This window comes from Canis lupus, chromosome 17 (assembly GCF_048164855.1).
Source record: "Canis lupus baileyi chromosome 17, mCanLup2.hap1, whole genome shotgun sequence".
Taxonomy (NCBI): domain Eukaryota; kingdom Metazoa; phylum Chordata; class Mammalia; order Carnivora; family Canidae; genus Canis; species Canis lupus.
The window spans coordinates 5,597,456-5,613,174 of NC_132854.1; the positions used below are offsets into that span (position 1 = coordinate 5,597,456).

A 15,719-nucleotide genomic window follows, 5' to 3' on the forward strand; every position below is an offset into this window, starting at 1 on the left:
CACATACCAATAAGTGATGATGAGAAAAACTTAGGCACCCAGGGTACACCCCACCCCTTTTAAAAATGGTAGGACAGAGAACACACAGGAGACACTAGTCCATGGCGATTTTGAAATCTAGCAGGGCACATGTTGACAGTTCCTCGATGAATAGTCAAGGTCTGGGAATAATCTCCACTCACAGTTTGTGGCTCTGACCTCCAACCACTTGCTTTTCCTCTGAATTATTCTTTCTTCTCCACAAAAAGTAGTTCATGTTTTCAGCTGAATAGTTTTCTCAGAAATTTCGTGGTTCTAGAGGTCTCTTTTTGATGCTACTGTTTCTGTTCCTCATACTTCAAGTAAGCAATGTTTGTGCCAATAAAATTCTTCAAAAATGTTATGGGCCTCCTATGATCCCTGCAAGCATTCACTCCTTTAGACAAAAGCCATTACCACAAATATCTTTGAGATAAACCTTTCTCTACCCTGGACTTTCTCTGAGACTGGTAAGAGACAACCTTTTTTAAGATTTCTGGAAACTTTATTTTCTGAATGGTCCACTCAGGTATGGATTAAGTATTTCTGCAGTCTTAGCAAAGGAGCTTATTTTTTTTTTAATATTTTTAATTTTTTTAAATTTGTATTTATTTATGATAGTTACAGAGAGAGAGAGAGGCAGAGACACAGGCAGAGGGAGAAGCAGGCTCCATGCACCGGGAGCCCGGCGTGGGATTCGATCCCGGGTCTCCAGGATCGCGCCCTGGGCCAAAGGCAGGCACCAAAACGCTGCGCCACCCAGGGATCCCAGCAAAGGAGTTTATAGCCACACCGTCGGCTACTTCTTCACATCATGCTTCCTTGGCTATGCTCTGGATTTCATTTTTGCCCTAGAGCCATTTTTAACATTGGCATCTTTTGATAGAGAGTCTGGGGTTTTCTAAACAGCAATTCCTGTCTCCTTGATGATTCCAGAACTTCCTCTACTGCATCTTCTTCTACAAGCAGCAAGTAGAGTCCAGGCGATCCTCCCCACTGCCTGAGAGCGATTCCAGATCCAAGCCTACATTTAAGTGTTTCGTTATGGCAGGACCCCACTTCCAGATAACACATTCCATATTAGTTAAATACAACTGGATGACAAACTGCCCCAAAACTTAGTGGGCTAACAATAAAAAGGATTGTCTCTTACCATATATTCTCTGTGGCTCAGAAGTTCTGGTTCAGCTCAGCCAGAGTCTCTCCCATGATTATACTCAAGATGACAGATAGTGCTTGACAGGGGCTGGTGGGTCCGCCCCCCACGATGGCATTCTCACGTGCCTGGCACACAGGTGCTGGCTGTTGGCAAGAAATCTCAGTTCCATGCTGTAATAGCTTCTCCAAGAGCTGAGAGGTTATCCTTGAGAGCTGGCTATTGACCCAAAAGATGGATCAAGACAGAAGTGATATTTTTATGACCCAGCCTTAGAAGTTACTCGCCACCATTTCTGCTACATCCTGCGTGGATCAAAAGTTCTAAGTCAGACCCATAAAATCAAAGTTCTAAGTCAGACCCATATCCAAGTAGAAGAAGAGTGGTCCTTTTGCATGAAGAGTGCCAAAGATTTTGTGGAAATGTTTTTAAAGTACCACAGGATGCCTTGAAACTGCAAGTATTCACAATCCTGGGATACATCCAGAACTGTCCAGTAATCCTCCACGTCTTCAGGATGAACAAGACCAGCATCCTTAGGAAAAAGGAAGGCATTAGGTCTTCCTTGGTCTCAGGTTAATCTGAAGGGCGAGCCAGGAGCCAGGCCCTTGCAGAGCCAACCTGAAGATTTGGACACAAGAGCTGGCTTTGCCTCACAGCCTCGAAGCAGACTGACCAGAGCAGGTGTCTCATCCCAGGAGAGTCCACAGTGTTTGTCTGCCCCTCCAGGAGGCTGGCCTCTCAGGACCTCAGAAAGAACGCTAACCCATGAAGTAAAGGAAAATTGTTTGTAAAAGTTCATAAAATAAAATGATTTCTATGGCTGGAGAAGAGAGAGAAGTAGCTGTGATGGGGGTGGGAGGGTAGGTCAATCCTTTAAGCTCTCTGTTTAATACTAGTTAGCTAAGCATAGTTTAAGCATTGCGCTTTATAATTTCCAAAGTAGTTTTATATGTATTTTAAGTTAATATGCAACATTTCTTTTGATGCCAAAAACTCTGGGTAACTTGATATTTGGGTAGGTGCTTATTTGTACGTGTCGGAAAGAAAGAAGTTAGAGCTCATTAATATTTTATGACATGGTCATGATAAAGATTAACATTGGAAAACATCTATGAATAGGGCAGCATGCATACACATTTGAGAAATACTAGCTATTTCAATTCCATACACAGGGAGTGTGGTCTTCAAGGAATCAGGAGTTTCTTGGAGAAGGTGGCAGTACTTGTGGTGTTCTGTAATACCAGACTAATTGTCATCATATTCATAGCAGAGGAACTAACAATGGCTCTGAAAGCCTGATGAACAGAAATATTCATTTTGACACTATCAGGATAGTTCTCAGAAACCTCAATCTTGGATGATGAATAAAATTTTCTTTCAAGAGATGAAGAGAAAGAAAGTCAATCTCCATGACTGAATGAAGCTGTAGGGACCAGATTCAGGGCAGAGGTCGTAGGTGGAGGTCTGAATCCTCAACTAACCGACTGACCTGTGCTCTGTTGAAGGCAGAGGGGAACGAGGGCAGAGTCCTGCGGGAAATGAGACAATCAGGTCTTCATTTGAGGAACCTTGTTCATCATCATTTCTCCACTTTAATTCTATGTGTGTACTTTTATTGATCTTAGAAGCAAATTAGCATCTCCTGGACTTGCTGTGAGAATTTAGTATATTAATATGTGAGAATTAATGATTAAGCAAAGGGCTGGAATAGCTTTGGCCAAAACATAATGCAGAAAAGTATTTGGAAATGCTCACAAGTGAGAGGATTCTCTAAATCCTTCCACTTAATTGTAATAACAATAAAAACAACAGCAAAGGCTCATTCTGTAATCCACATATAGTATGAAAAGAAGAAACTAATCTTGTCTTTACATTCCAAGACAATAGCAAGATAGATTTTTCTAGAGGATCTTTTCAGGACTCTCTCTTTAGAGTTTGCTATCCTTCTTCACGAGGTATTAACATACCTTATTGAACAAAAATATGTCAGAAGCACAAAAATAAATTTTCCTCCTTTTCCCCTGTGATGCTCATTTTTCTCCTGGACCAGGATGTGTGCAGAGCAGTTGTGTGCACAGAGCAGTTTCCTAAAGCTTCCAACATGGTACACCAGGCTCATGGCCAGTGTGGGGTGGAGTGAACCTCAGGGCCACTCTGAGAGCAGGCAGTTGCTTTCTGAGATTCTGAGATGATGGAGCCCAGTAAAGGGAGGCAAATAACTTCTTTCCTCAAATGCTGTTCTTTTTAATTTATTTTTGTGATGGGGCTTACTTTAAGCAGAATTATCAAAGTGGTCTCTAAATAGTTTTTATTGGAACTCAATTAAAATTTAAGGGGCATCTGGGTGACTCAGCCAGTGAAGCATCTGCTTTCAGCTCAGGTCATGATCCTGTGGTCCCAGGATAGAGCCCTACATGGGGCTCCCTGCTCATCAGGAAGCCTGCTTCTCCCTCTCCCTCTGCTTGCTGCTTCCCCTGCTCGTGCTCCCTTTATATACTAAATAAATAAATAATACCTTTATTAAAAAAACAACAACAACAACATGAGGCAGAAAGCTCCAGGATCTAACTCATTTTTTTCAATTGGTGTTCCCAAGATATTTGTTGTTGAGTGATGAATGGCTGGGTGTGGGAAAGCTGTACAGAGGTGCACTGAGATGAAGGGCAATGTGCCTAAGAAAAGCAGATGGAGGAAGAGGTCAGGATCAGATCATGCTGGAAAGCAGGCTACTGTTCTGGAAAAAAGCATTTTTTTTTTTAAGAGAAAAAAAAATGCTAGTGTAAGGAACATCGTCAAACACAGGATATGACGCAACTTATACAGACTACAAATAAGATGTACAATGGGAGAATTACCCTTTTTTTTTAATTGCTGTTTCAACACACTCTGATCGAAATGTGAATTGGGAAATAAAATGTAGATTCTAGAAATAGAAGGAGGAAAAGCATAATAATAAATTACCCTTATTTCTAAACATTGCCATCTGTTTTTTTTTTAATTGAAATTATATACACATGCGGTGTTTATTAAGAAATGAAAAAGAAAGTCTTCTCTGCATTCATGACATCAAGTTTTAGTCAATTGCGGATACAAAAATAAGATTTTTTAGGGGCACACCTGGGTGGCTCAGTGGTTGGGCAGCTGCCTTTGGCTCAGAGTATGATCCCTGGGTCCTAGGATCAAGTCCCGCAGTAGGTCCCTGCTTCTCCCTCTGCCTATCTCTCTGCGCCTCTTTCTCTGTGTGTCTTTCATGAATAAATAAGTAAAATCTATTAAAAAAAGATTTTTTAGAATACATATTTAATTGAAATAAATTACAGCGCATTAAACTCAAACCTTAAAATCTCTAGAAAGACGGACATCTGGGTTTTGGAATCAGTTCCTCTGCTGCTAGGCAAATCTGTCTTTTTGTGTCCCACCCATAAGTGTGGGTTAAGTTCTGTGGAAGGAAAAACAGCATGTGGGAGGCTACATGGAGTCCTTGTCTTCCTGGAGCCGGGTGTCGGAAGTCGGCCGAGAAAGGATCTGAAAAAAGAGGAGAAAACAGGCCAGGAGAAGGAAGGAGTATGAAAGCTCATGTTTTCCTGGGCCTCTGCTCCATGTTGAAAGCTGGAGCAACAGGAACCTTTAAAAATACAGGATCCTTCCTTCCTCCCCCAGTGGATTTTAATGAGGAGACACAACGCCTGAGCTATGGGAGCTCTTGTCCCTTTTGGGCCTCTCTCCCAGTCCCTGACAGAGCTGTCGTTGTGGGGACCTCCTCACCTATCAGAAAGCCCCCAGGGAGGCTCCCCAGGAGCATAGGGACTCTGAGGTACTGTGCTCAGAGTTAGGCCCCTTAGAAGCCCTACGTTCTGTGTCAAGACAAGGGGCCCCAGGAAGCCAGTGGAGCATTTCACTAATTTCTTCTGGGTTAATCCATAAGTTCCAGAAGAAAAGCACTGACCAGCTGCTGAGCTCTGTCTGTGCACTGCTCTAAGCCTGCTCAAGTGCAGCCCGCTCTGTGGCACTCCGTTCCAGAACATGTCCAGGCTGTGGGCCCCAGACCCAGCCCACACCTGAGCCCAGGTGCCTTGCCTCTGCAGGCCCAGGATGTGAGCTCCCTGACAGAAACAGATGGTGGGGTTTCAAGCCGTCGCTTCCAGCAGAAGGTAGATGTGCAAGCAAGTGAGGAAGAGAGCCCAGAGGGAAGCAGCAGGGTGGGAGAGGGGCCATTTGTGCTCCAAATGGAATATGAGAGAAAACAGGCTCACACTGGAAGTTTTCTGTGGATCAGCTCAGAGGAAAAGACCATAATTAGAGAAGATACTTTGCCACCTTTTCGGCCCAAAAGGATAACCACAGCCCGGTTTTCTCTCTGAGCTGTGTCCCTTTTAAAGCCACTAGGTATCAGGGTCATCGCCATGGAAGACCAGAGAGATTCAACTACTAAATCTGGAGGCTATCATCTCTCCCAGAAAGTTCTTTGCACCACCTGGCAGCACAGTACAAGGCATACAAACCTATCTGATAATGACATGGGTAAACCAAATGGGAGGTGGTATCCTCATGCCTTAGCTGTGAAGACTGGCCACAGAGTATTTTTCTTTTATTTAAAAATTAGCTTAGAGAAAAACCAGAAATAGTGCCTAATGTTTACTTCAATAGAAAAAGCAGAATCTGAAGAAGAGGTAGGGAAATGAAGTGATTTGAATATATTACCCACAAAAACTGCAATACCGTGTGATATAACCAAATACTCACTTTGAATATATAAGGACATGTTTAATGCTATTCTTGTGCTTGGAGACATCTACCCAAGCACTCAAACTCATCCACATGCTTTCCAAGGACATGGCAGGTGTGTTCCCTTTGATGGACAGCTCCATTGGCTGCAAAATCTTCCCCTTAAAAGTATTCCAGAAGTTAGATCCCAGGATGGACTGCAGGTCCTAAAGTGAATTTTGTAATCAATTGCTGAAATTCTAATCTCCAGAAATATCAACCAGAAAGTTCTTTCCAGGATTATCAATACAAGACAAAGTCCATGCAAAGTCTAAGAGCTATTTGATAAGGACAGCAGAGTCCCTGAAAAGAGCTGTTCCTGGTGAGGGTCTTTCTTCCATTTGTTGGAGAAGCTCATGTAGCCCTGTTTGTAACCAGAAACGAAGAAGGCAAAGCACTCAAGCAACCAGGAACTGGCAAATGCACGTTTGCAATTATAAGTCGACACTGAAAAAAAAAAAGAAAAAAAAAGATACCCTGGTGGGACACAGAGGTGGCTTTATTTCAATAGATTCATTCCTGATGTGCAACGTGTTCTCAAAAAGAGCAAAGAAACAAGGGTATAACATAGTGCTAAAAACGAATAGGAGGATCATAAATACATAGTTGACAAGAGTGATAAAGTCTCCTAATCCTACTGCTCATTATTTATGTTTGTTTGTTTTGTTTGTTTAAGAGAGGGAAGGGGAGAGGCAGAGGGAGAGGAGAGAGAGAATCCCAAGCAGACTCTCCCACTGAGCACTAAGCACTAAGTCCAACTCTAGACTCTGGGCTCGATCTCATGACCCTGAGTCAAAATTGAGAGTGGGCCACTTCACAGACTGAGCCCCCAGGCACCTCTACCACTCATCATTTAATCTTAACAACACCAAGAGAGGGGGAAAAGCCCAATTTACACAAGCAGAAATATCCAGGCATCTTTTCTTCATCTCCCTGACAGTAGCCCCCAGACAGGATCAGGCCATAAACTGTCCTCTGGTGTTAGCAGCAACTACTCTAGAATGGATACTTATGTGTTTTCAAGGCCACATATTGAGAGCAACTTCTCCTACCCTCTCTTCCTGATCTGTTCTTCCGACATGCCACACACAGTCCCCACTCAGGACCTTTGCACACGCTATTACTCTAGATGGAAGACTCTCCAAACATCTTGCTTACTCAATACAATCCTCATCCAATACTCATTCAATACAATCTTAACTGTTCCTCATGCCCCCCACCAAAACCCATTTCTCTGTTATCATTTTATTATTCTCCAGATATTTTTTTCCACCTGGCAGACTATGTATTTGTTCATTTGTTTATCATGTTTCTCTAACCACTAAAATGTAAGCTCCATGAGGGATGCCTTTCTCTTCAGTGCTGAGTTTCCAGTTCCTGGAATACCCTCTTGCACATAGTAGGTGCTCAATAAATATTGGCTGAATAATTGCATGAAGCTATCATAGTTGAAGTTCCACTGAACTTAGAGTTTTCTGCCCCTCTCCACACAACTGGGAAAGTGGCCATGGCTTTAGAGCACAGATCTGACCGTTGTCACTTCCTTATTTTCAAACTTTGCATAGCAAACAGAGAAATGAATAATTTAGAAGGCTCCTCACATAAGATAAATCCTAAATCCCTTAAACTGGTTTACAGGGCACCTGGGACCTACCCCCTGGACATTTCTGCAGACTTGTTTTGCCACTACTCTATCATGTACTAGAAGCATGAATTTTGGAATGAAATTACTGGGGTCAGACTTTGGCTTTATCACTTACTGCCTGTGTGTCCACAGCATTTTCGTGATTGTTTCATTTGCAAAATGATGATAATAATTGTACTCACCTTATAAATTGTGTTTTGAGAAAGTTAAGAGGACAGGGCACCTGGCTGGCAACAGTGGGTTCAGGGTCTGACTCTTAATTTGCTCTGTGTCTTGAGAGAGCATTGGGTTGTAAGCATTTGCCAAAATTCAGAGAATGTACACTTTTCATTAGGTGTAAATCTTACACCAAAAGAATATAAGTAAGTATTCAAAGTCATGATGCACTGCATAGGTATTTAGGAAGAATTATACTATCTGCAAGGTACTTTGAAATACACCAGGAACATATGATGATTAATTGCTGGATACAGGAATGGAAAAATGGGTAGGACACGTGATAAAGAAACTTTAGTTCATTGTTAATGCTAGAATCCAGGTGGCAAATATATGGATGTTTGTGTAGAAAAGCCTTCCATTTTTCTGTATTGTAACATTTTCACAATAAATCTCGAGGAAAAAAAAATACAAAAGCTATCTGGCAAAAAAATACTAATTTAGATTATCTTTAGGTAAAAAGATTTCACACTTGTCTGTTTCCTGTGAAAATAAACCCAAGCAAGTTTCCTCTAGTTCTTTGAAAGTCCGTATTATATATACTGCCTGACAATTATTGACAAATTTACCCACACTAGCTCTAACCGTATTTTTAATTGACCATTTTTATAGAACAAAAGTTAAATGAGCCCAGTCTTTTGCAATTAATTTTTATAGCATCATTGATTAGATTTCCCCAAATAATTTATTTCTCACTTCATACACTAGAAGGTAATCCCATTAAATATAGTAGTGTAACATTTTAAACCAGACTGCCTTGGCTTTCCATTGAAAGATTTACATAGGTCTGAAACAAGAGCTATTTCTGCCTAATGATCTGTATGTAAAAGCAACAGAAATATAGGAGATAGGAATAATCAATCTATAATATGTTATATATTTCCTTAGAGTTGTCCAAGTAATCAAAGATTTCCTATTGATGGTGATTATACATTGCTGTGACTCCAGTTAACTAAACACCCAAAATATATGTTTCTCTTCAATTTAACATTACCTCTGCACAGATGGGATAGTAAACCATTTGGTGTGGGCCATTCAAATATATAGCCTAATTATCTAATTCAACCAGTAAATAAAATAAAGCAATCATCTACAGCCTATAGGGCACCAATAGCCTCTCTGGGAAGTTATAGAGGCATAGACAGAGCCCTTAACCTTGGAGGGTTTTCTATCAATGACAGTTAAGGAAGTCATACAAATAGAGGGAAATGAAGACCCTGCTCTTAGGAACTCTCTGCCTTGCTGAGGGGCAATGCAAAGATAAAGTGAGAAAATAAACACAACATGGTGTCATGAGAAAATACACATATAAAGATGAAGTAGTCTAAAGTATCTCTCCTTCAGGAGGCCAAATGCAAGCTACAAAAAAAATTTCAGATTGTTAATGAATACTTTAAAAATCAGTAACTTTGGGGCACCTGGTGGCTCAGTGGTTGAGCATCTGCCTTCAGCTCAGGTCGTGATCCCAGGGTGCTGGGGCATCCACAGGGAGCCTGCCTTTCCTTCTTCCTATCTCTGCCTCTCTCTCTGCGTCTCTCATGAATAAATAAATAAAATCTTTAAAAAAAAATAAAAATAAAGATCAATAACTTCAGTGTAGTACCTTAATATTGAATTTAGAGAAAGGAAAATGAACAAATATTTTCTAATCTTACGCACAATAATGGCTAACATTTATGGAATATGTTTTAAGGTAGTCTGTTACTTTTCTAGTAGTAGTAGAGAAATTCTCATAATTTTATGAAGTAGATGATCTTTTCCCCATATTACACTGATAAGAAAACTGAGAGGTTCGGATTAGGTCAACTGCCCAAATCTAACGTGACTAATAAGAGAGAGGGTGGCACTGGTGGATATGTGGCTCCCTGGTCTGTGGGCTGAGCCCTTCTGTTCCACTGGAATGAGCCATACCTGGTGCAGAAATGAGTCTTTAGGTCAGGATTGGGTTAAATAATTCATTTTTCCAGATATTATGTGTTCTATAATGTCTCTGAGTCATTTAGACTAGAATCAAAGAATTTTAGCTCTTGTGATGTATAAGAAAAACTGAGAACAAAAGTATTTTGGAGAATCTTTAAAAAATGTAAGCTAGGTGTACCTGGGTGGCTCAGTCTGTGAAGCGACTGCCTTCTTCTCAGGTCATGATCCCGGAGTCCTGGGATGGAGCCCCACATCGGGCTCCCTGATCAGCGGAGAGCCTGCTTCTCCCTCTCCCTCTGCTGCTCCCTCTGCTTGTGTTTTCTCTCTCTCTCTGTCAAATAAATAAATGAAATCTTAATAAAATAAAATAAATAAAATAATATAAAATAAAATAAAATAAAATAAAATAAAAGTGTAAACTAAACTAAACTTTTTCCAGCAAGCTGGCTCACATTTAATTTAGAAATCAGGCAGGGGCATGAGGGATGATCCCCAAGCATTAGCCATATTCTCCCCTCCATATAAATAACAATTAGCTTTTACTGAGTGCTTACTGTGTACCAGGCACTGTTGTAGCCCTTATACATATCGGGTAACACTCCACATTGTAGAGTTAAGGAACCTGGGGCATAAGTACTTAGGGGAATCGCTCAAGGTCATTCCACTGGCAGAGCTGGGTTCACACCCCAATACTGTCTATCACGGAGGCCAGTCACATTCCTGTTGACTCAGATGCACTGCCTTGTCCCCAAAATGCACAGTATGCACTTTCAACCTTGCCAATTCCTCTGTGTGGGGGCAGAATTTTCCAGCGTGATATACCTATTAACCAGCTCTGACTTCAATTTTCCATTCTTAAGTCTCCCAGGTCTGTATTTCTACAGTGATTATTTACCTCTCCCTTCTTCAGGGTTCTGAATGAAATGGAAGAAAGAAGGGTATGTCTCTATATTGTCTGCATCTCTGTCTGTGTCTACATATCTACGTATCTCCATGTGCCAAACATATCCTTGCTCTTTTCCTGTCTGGAAGATTCACTGTGGGAGGTTGGCCTCAGTTGCAGACATTCAAAAGTGACAAGTTTTTGAGATGGAACAATGTATACAATGGGTGTTTTATCCCTGACAATAGCAATTAAAATCTCCTAGACATCTCTTTCTATATACCGAGGTACATAAATATATAGCTATATGCCTATGCACTGAGACATACTATGCATACATACAGAAAAGATGTGTAAACATATGTCTATGTACCTATCTACATACATGTGCGTGTGTTTAGGTGGATAGATAGATAGATAGATGATAGCTAATAAGTAGATGATACAGGTATTTTCAAGAGTGAGTAGGGGAAGTTGAATGCTCACTTCCTATAATGAACCATTTTTTCTTTTAAATTAACTGCTTTTTATCTTAGCCTTTGGTAGTGTAGAAATGTATTCATTGCTTGTTTGGCTTAGGTAGTTTCAAACTTGGGGGAACCTCCTTCATGGTCACAAGCTATGGGCTGTCTTCTGGGTGGCCATCTTGCTCTGTTTATTCCAAAAGGAGCCTTCTCCAAGTGAGTGATATAAGCCAAATCTCAAGTCTTTTTTTTTTTCCTTTTAGATTTTACTTTTTATCTGAAAGAGAGAGAGAGCACGAGTTGGAGGTACAGACAGAGGGACAAGCAGATTTTCCTACTAAGCAGGGTGCCTGATGTGAGGCTCGATTCTAGGACCTTGAGATCATGACCTGAGCTGAAGCCAGGAGCTTAACCAACTAAGCACCCAGGTGCCCCCAAACTTCAACTTTTAATGACCTTTAAACCCACCACCCAAGGGTGCTTCTGAGTAGCATTCTTGCGTTAGGAAAACTGGACCATACTTTTTCATAATTCTAACTCAAAAGCATTGTGTGTACCTATGTACAAAAATAAGAAGTAGCATATGATTTTTAAAACTCTGCACTTGAACTATATATAATATATGTTATATATAACTATATATATTCTCTATATAGTTAAATCATAAAGTTCTATATTTAGTAACTTAATAAAAATACCTTAATTTTACCTTTATTTTTTTGTGGATAAAGAGGCCCAAAGCAAATAGATCTTTAAAATCTTCAGAAATAAATCACATGAAAATAATTATAATCTATAATTCATAGCTTTGTTTTTCACAAAGGTAATAAGTTAAACATTCTCCTTGGAGGTTTCTTTATCGTGCAAAATGCTACTAATTAATTAGAACTGTTCTTTCTACAACTTCTTGACATGCCAAGCAAGGATATTTACGTTTCCAAAGAGAAATGGAAACAGTTGCAGGGTTTGAAGAAGGACTAGGGATCATCAGCCTGAAATTAGACATTGATTATGTTATCTTCCCAGCCTTGATTCCTTCAAGATTTTCTTCTAGGAAGCAATGGTCAGCTGGAGGAAAGGAAAGCAATATGTAGCCGCACACATTTGCAACTTGGTCTGAATATCACAATGAGGAAAGAAATGATGGGCTAGCTGGTGGCCAAAGTGTTATCAGTAATAGTGTTTCACTGTGTCTCCTCTTCACAACTCCAACTCTTAGCAGCATAACTTGAGCCTTTGTTCTATGCACAAACATCCCCAATTCCACTCAGATTGTCCTGTGGTCACTAGGAAGCCAACACTGTGCAGACCCTTCACACCTACATCCTCCCTGTGTCTCCAACTGTCTTGCAAAGAGAAGTATGCCTTCCTAAAAGTAGCCATTCAACATATTTTATCTCTACCAATGCGATACAACACGCAAATATTTTTATGGCCACAGGCACACACAGAGAAGACTGTTACAAAGAGCATTTCCAAGACAGTGCTTAAAATATTTTATTTATCCCATTTGAGTACCAAAAGAAAAAGAAAATCCCTCCTGTTTGGATCTCAGTTCCCTTCATAAGACCTATGCTGTTGAACAGTGCCCCTGGTCAATAAAAAATCTAAGTAGTGATGATAGCTGACTTTCCTTCCAGAGGTTGACCCTTACGTTTCACAAGTATTTATCTTCATGGCTCACTTAGGAACACCCTCCCTTACCTCACATGTCAGTCCCTGTAGATAGAAACCTTAGATCATAACAATGAGAGCAGAAAATCCTGAACCCCTCACATCTCCCAGACTCTTTGAAGCGTCCACTCAAAGAAAAAGGAAAGCATAGTGGACACTGCTCAAAAGTTGGTGCGTGCTGCATGTGGGGTCTTGGCGACCCTCTGAGTGAGACGCACAGGTGAGATGGTCAACACTTCTGCCGTTGGATGTCACCTCTTCATGGCACTCTGTGTGCTAAAAAAAGGAAGGTGCTCAAGCTGGAATATGCATCAATTTTCCTATGCATCAGTCTTCCAAGAGATGCTAAAATTTGAAAGACTGATTGAAAAAATGCTATTTAGGCAACTTCAAGAAGAAAGAGAAAGAATTCGTTTTTCAGGGTCGTGACCAGGAGAAGACTAATGTCAAGAGTCAGGGAGGAGCTCTACCAGGTGTCTACTAAATCTCTCTTTTCTTCAATTTAAATAATGAGGTGACAGGTGCATTTGCATTAAACATATTTATTTGTGGGTAACATATTCGAACTAGTTCATCACTTTTAATTTAGGTTTAATTGAATGTTTATAGATATTCAGGGTTGCTAATGTGATTAACGTTTTTATATATTTCCTAACCTAATTTACTTGAATACGTGTTCAATGTATATTTTCGACATTGATCATGCTGGGCTTAATTTCCAGATTTTCATCTACACTTTCATGCCAAATGAACTCCCAGTTTCAATTCAGCCTACAACCATACTTTTATTCTATATCTTAGGCTCTCTAAATACATTTTGCAATCAAAGCCCAGATGTATTCTTTAAAAAATCTGTAATTTGACATGTGACTGAACTTCTTGAAATGAAAACATTTTGTTATTTCAGAAACTCAGTGGGTTCGATTTTTTTCCTTAAATGTAGGCATCCTTATAATAAAGATGATTTTAAAAATCAAAAGAGAATTTGTTTTTTATGCATATTGCCCTAGAATTGCTGAAGGGGAACAACCTCACCAAGAATTTTTTTTTTTTTAATGAAATTGAAAATAAAAGGTAACAGTTTCACCTAACAGACTAGCAAAAATTGAAACAGAAGCCCATGCCTAGCACCGGCCAGGGCAGCAGTCTATAACCTGGCTGATGGAATTGCAAACTGCCATGTCACTCACTACTGTAGGAAAAGTCTTTAAAATATGCATACCCTCTAATACAGTAGTTTTACTTTTAGGAATCTAACCTATGGAAATAACCAGAAATGTTGGAAAGCTATATGTACGAGGACATTCCTGCCCACTCATTTATAGTAGATAAAGGTAATAAACAGCATAAATATTTAGACAAAATATTTAAGGAAGTACTCATAAAAAGACACTGGTAGCCATTTAAAGTAAAGGTAGAGAGAAGTACTTGGTAGCATGGAAAGACACGATATACCACTAACCAAAGGAGTAGGCTACCGATAGCATAATGCCAATTTTTACTAACTTGCATGTAGTATCTTAAATGCAGTGAACAAAGATAAGATTAGATATATCCCGAAATGTTAGCATCACTTATATTTGACTTGTGAGACAATGGGAGATTTAATTTGGTTTGTCTTTGTTATTATTATTGTTGCCTTTTGTTTTTATTTATTTTTATAGTTTCTTCAGAGAACATCTGCTATTTTCATAGAATGAAGAGAGTTAAGTAGCCTTTGATTGGAACAATGCTTAATAGAAATGACATTTTCCTTCTATTTTTTCTTTATTGTGTTTAAGAGAGGCAAGAGGAGGCCCTCCCATCCGTGTCGCCTCTACCCGCCCTCCCTGTCCAGAGGTATTAGTGGATCCACTGGGTCACAGCCCATGACCCTTTGCATCATGAGCGAGGCTGCTGCACATCCAAACACCACACTCATAAATGGGGTATCTTTTTTGGCTTTTTCTTGCTTCTCTTTGGCCAAAATGGCTCACTGAACTGAGTGTCCCTCCCAAGCCAAAGTCTGGCTTGCTGTCTCTCTCTGTCTTTACATTCAGTTGTTTGGGTTTGGATTCTTTCCACAGCTTCCCCCTTCCCCCAGAATAAGTCAGCTTTGAGGAGAAGAGTGAGAGTCCAAAACTGGATTTGGGCTCCCCGCAGTGAGGAGGACACTGAGACTTGAAGTTAGGCTGCCTACTCCAGTCTTGTTTGCCAAAGCACTCTGCAGATTTCCTGCACAAGTCCCTCCAACACAAGGTTGTGTGTCCAGTCTTATTTTTCTCCTATTCTTACTTATGCCTGAAACTCCCTGGGAGCCTCCTAAGCCAGGGACACTAGGATTTGAAGTGAGAATCAGGCATTCCTCAGTCCCCTAAGCAAACACCACTCATTAATTTAAAGATTTTTGCCCCATCCAGGCCTCACATCAGGGGCCTTTGATCTGGGGTGTCTTGTAGGCTCTGCTCCTCGAATGGCCCTGAGCTTGGTTTAATGCTCTGCTGCTGCCATCTTGAATTGTTGAGGGATATTTCAACAAAAGGCACCCGGCCTGCCAAATTGTGTAGCTGGTTATACCCTAGCCTCAAGCACTGAAAGTTCTTTCTGATAAAATATGTGGCAAAGTCAAAATTCACAAATAGATAAATTTGCTTCGTGTACTGGGGAAAAGAACATAGGAGCACCTCTTTTCTTTCGGATTGCCCGTTAATACAAAGAACTGTAAGAACTGTCTCTCTTTCCCAGCAAGCCTTCTGAGCCCTTCTTTTTTTTTTTTTGCACCTAACTGTAGATTTGTATTTGAGAATTACTTTCAGAGCTGAAGTAAAACCCCTGGGCTTTCTGCAGTGTTATCGGAAGAATGGACAGGAAAGGTCACTAAACTATGGAAAATTATAGATAATCTGTGACCTCAAGATTTCAGCTCTGTAAGTATTTTCACTTAATCATGACAGGCTGACTAATCTTTGGGGGGTTCTAAACTTATGTCGAGATTAA

At 40.3% G+C, this 15,719-nt stretch overlaps 1 long non-coding RNA gene across 1 annotated transcript; it reads right to left on the bottom strand.

The window, feature by feature from the left end:
• Positions 1-4,194: 4,194 nt before the first annotated feature.
• Positions 4,195-10,050, bottom strand: LOC140608281 (uncharacterized). Its single transcript, XR_012010303.1, has 3 exons — positions 9,901-10,050; positions 5,921-6,388; positions 4,195-4,702 (listed from the first exon to the last, which is right to left on the bottom strand). It is a non-coding gene; the product is annotated as an uncharacterized lncRNA (long non-coding RNA).
• Positions 10,051-15,719: the final 5,669 nt, after the last annotated feature.